At 33.3% G+C, this 4,427-nt stretch overlaps 1 non-coding gene across 1 annotated transcript; it reads left to right on the forward strand.

Moving 5' to 3' along the window:
* The first annotated feature begins 939 nt into the window (after window positions 1–939).
* On the forward strand, window positions 940–1,046 carry LOC128287766 (small nucleolar RNA R71). The gene has a single exon (XR_008278467.1). It is a non-coding gene; the product is annotated as a small nucleolar RNA R71 (small nucleolar RNA).
* Window positions 1,047–4,427: the final 3,381 nt, after the last annotated feature.

Below are 4,427 nucleotides of genomic sequence, written 5' to 3' on the forward strand. Positions count from 1 at the left end.
TTAAAAAGTTCAAGAAATTTACCGAATTGTGCATCCATGCAGTCTTTCTTCAATTTTACTGAATATGGGATGGGTGGTTTATATTCCTTGAGTACCGGTGTAACACTCACTTCGAGTTTGACCTCCTTGTACTTTTCCTTATCAGACTCTTGTGGCAACTTCTTTTCAAGTTCAGTTAACACTTTCTCATTCCTTAATGTAACTGCTTTCACATGATCTCTTGGATTGGGTTTAGTGTTACTAGGCAAACTACCTTGTTGCCTTTCCGAAACTAATTTGGCCTTCTGCCCAATTTGATTTTTGAGCCCCGGAATCGATGCTTGTTGATTTTTCAAAGTTGTTTTAGTGTTTTGGAAACGAGTCTTTGACACTAAAATAAATTTTTCCAACATCTCTTCAAGGTTCGGTTTCTTTTCCTACCGATAAGGTTGTTGGTGAAAGCCCGAAGGGGGTGGTGGTATTTGATTCCTTTGACCTCCCCATGAGAAATTTGGGTGGCTCCTCCAACCTACATTGTAAGTGTTACTGTAAGGATTATTTTAAGGTCTAGGATTATTACCCATATAATTCGTTTTCTAATTTTCCATTGTAGGACCATAGGATAGATACTCTGAATTGCTCATTCCACCTCCACTTGTGTCACACTGTATCACCAGATATACCTATGTAGATCCACATAAACCATCAATCTTTCTATTTAAGAGTTCAACATGATTTGACAACATGGTAACCACATCAATGTTAAAAACACCAACTGTTTTTATTGGCTTTGTCCTCATGACTTGCCACTGATAATTATTCAGTGACATCTCCTCTATGAACTCATAAGCCTCCTCAGGTGTTTTATTATTTATAGTACCACCGGCAACTGCATCGATCATTTGCCTAGTTGAGCGGTTCAAACCATTGTGGAAAGTTTGAACCTGTAGCCATAAGGGTAACCCATGGTGAGGGCACCTTCTCAATATGTCCTTATTCCTCTCCCATGCATCATATAAAGTTTCAAGTTCCATCTGTACAAAGGAAGAGATATCATTCCTTAATTTGGTCGTCTTAGCCGCTTGAAAATATTTCAGCAAAAACTTTTCGGTCATTTCGTCCCAAGTAGTGATAGAACCTCATGGTAAAGAGTTCAACCACTGTTTAGCCTTATTCCTCAATGAAAAGGGAAACAATCGAAGGCGAATGGAGTCGTCAGAAATGACATTTATCTTGAAAGTATCACAAAATTTTAGGAAATTAGCCAAATGAGTATTTAGGTCTTCATCCTGCAAATCATCAAATTGAACAAACTATTGAATCATTTGAATAGTGTTAGCTTTCAGTTCAAAATTATTTGCAGCAATAGTAGGTCTAACAATACTCGATTTAGCCCCAATGAGAGTGGGCTTAGCATAATCATACATAGTATGAGGAGCAGGTTTTGGATTTGGAGGATTCATAGGAAGTAGTTGATTATTCTGATTGTTTGCATCTCCTCAGTAATGTCCTCTTGATCTTTCTCTGTACTTTGTCGATTCTTTCTCGTCTCCCTATGGTTTCTATGAGCTATACTTTCAATTTCGCTGTCAAAAAGCAATGGTCCCAACAGATTTCTTCTAGTCATAAAATAAAAAAACCTGCCAGAAGCAAATAAAAGAAAACTTAGTAATTAAAAATAAAACTAAAACAAAAATAAAATGCAATAAAATAAAAATGGCTAAATTAATAAAAATCTAGTGTTCCTAATATCTTAATCCCTGACAATGGTGCCAAAAACTTGATGATGTCAGGAACTAACTAAAATACGACAAAGGCAAGCACACCTACCGAATGGTAGTATAGCTATAGTGAGTTGGGAATATCGTATCCACGAGGACTAAAAGTACTAGAAATTACTATCTTTTTATTATCTAGCCTATAAATTGAAGGGGTTTTTTTTTTAATCTAAAATTAAACTAACTAATTACTAAGTGACAGAGAGTGAATTGGGAAATAATCAAAGAAAACTTATAAGAGAGATAATACCCAGGAAAGAATCCACTTAGACTTCACTTATTATTCTAAATCTGAATTAAATGATTTATTCATATGACTTGATCTGTAGAAATCCTTAAATTATATTAATATATCTTTCGAGAGTAAAAATAACTGACTCTAGCTTGATTAATTGAAATCTCTTTCTAATTAAAACCCTTATCGTCACAATAACTCGATTTATGGATTTCCCTATTAGATTTGACTCTAATTCGGTATATTTTTGTCGCCCTATTTCTAGGGTTGCATGCAACTCCACTCAATTATGCGAGATCTACTATTAAATAGGGACTTTTGCTCCACTGAATATGCACATCAATCATGAATTAATATCCTGAAAACATTAAACACATGAAATAAGAACACATAATTGAGATCAAGAACAAATATTTATCATGTAATTCAGAACAAATCAAATAATATGATCCATCTTAGGCTTCATCTTCCTTAGGTATTTAGGGAATTTAGTTCATACTGTGTGAAGAAAACATCTCAAAAATAGGAAAACAACGAAACATAAAGAAACCCAAAAACTTCACGAGAAATTGAATGGAGATCTTCAATCTTGAAGGAGATCCTACTTCTGAGCTGAACCTATTAGTGTTCTTCAAGTAATTTCTGCATTCTACTCTGCGTGCCCCCTTAGGTCCTCTTTTAGTGTGTATTTATAAACTTTAGAATGCTCAGAAACCCCATAAATTGGCTTTTTTCGCGTGTTTTGGAAACAGAGAGCTAGTGGTTCACACGGGCATGTGCTCAGCTCGTGTGGGATTGGCTTGGCCATGTGGATCCTAAAAACAGCTCGTTTTGTCTAGTTTTGGCCCGTTTTCTGCTCCTTTTGCTCCTTTATGCTCAACTAAGTATATAAACGTGAAATTAAAGGATTAGGAGCATCAAATTCACTAATTTATGTAATAAATCATCGAAAAACATGCCAAGCATGGGATTAAAACATGTTACATTTATGGTATCAACCATAGCTGAAAGACACTATGGTATCACAGTTCAAACGAGTAAGACCGTAGTTGAAAGAAGCTATGACATCACGATTCGAACGTGTAAGACCATTGTTGAAAGACACTATGGAAACAAGACAGAAAATGAATAAAACCATAATTGAAAGACACTATGACAATATGACGGAAAATAGATACGACCATTGTTGAAAGACACTATGGCAACATGATAGAAATAAATAAGACCATAGTTGAAAGATATTATGGCATCACAATGGAAATAAGAAAGACCATGGATGAAAGACATTAAGGCTTTCTTTGAAAATTTTTTTATCAGGTAATATGTATCGATGATGGACACCACACCAATGGTTTGAGAACCTACATGTATTGTAGTTTCATTGAAGCTAGTGTGAGCATTGTTCCTGCGTATTCGACACTAATTCGTTTTGGTTCATCAGGTGAAAAATGAATAAGTGATAGTGGAATTGAATTTTAAATGCGTTTACTTATAACATTTTATGCCATGATAAAATCAATTTTTTCGTAAATGTTAGCCCTTAACCATGGTTTATTGAGTGTAAACGAAAGTATGGGATGGTTATATGAAATTTGATATATAAATGGAAAATTTTAAAATGAATAATTGAAATGGTATGTGATATGTTAAATGAACATATGATGGATGAATTGAAGTTATACATGTGTTTACTTATAGATGTTATATCTTGATAAGGTTATATAGTTATATTTGTGATCTACCTAACTTGAAAGATTTGTGGTGTATAAGAGATAATTAAAACATATGAGCTAATTAATGTGGTTTTACATGGTTTCTTTAAGTTTATTTTATTCAGTGATTTTAATTTTAAGTTTATGCGAACTTACTAAGCAAAGATTTTCTTATATCCATTGTGTTTTTTTTTTCAGATCGTCGAAAGTTTATGTGTAATAGCCCATTTTTCAGTGAAATCAGAACAGTGGTTTTAAGACCATAAATTCGATCCAAAAATAAAGTTTATTTTTATTTTATTATATGGTCTGTATTATGATAGACATGTCATGTGAAAATTTTGATACGAAAATTTTATCTATTAAGTCTTTAATTATGAGAAGGACTAAATCGCATTAAATGCGAAAGTTGAATTCTAGTAGCTATAAGGATTAAATAGATATGGAATTCAAAAATAAAGGTCCTTATATGGTATTTACACCATTAAAGAAAACTACGTAGATTTTTGGTGACCCGTCTATGGAAATTTAGAAAAAAGGCAAGGACTAAATTGGAATTTGAAAAATATTTAATTAATTAAAAGATGAAAAGAAAATATCATCTTATTTCCTCATCTTCTTCAACCTAAAATACATGGAAACGCTAGGAGAGAGAGACGAAACTTTCATGGCTTAATTGGGTAAGTTTCCTTGTCCTGTTTTTAGTAATATTGATATTTTTGA

The sequence above is a fragment of the Gossypium arboreum genome, unplaced genomic scaffold (assembly GCF_025698485.1).
Source record: "Gossypium arboreum isolate Shixiya-1 unplaced genomic scaffold, ASM2569848v2 Contig00159_ERROPOS13710758, whole genome shotgun sequence".
Classification (NCBI taxonomy): Eukaryota; Viridiplantae; Streptophyta; class Magnoliopsida; order Malvales; family Malvaceae; genus Gossypium; species Gossypium arboreum.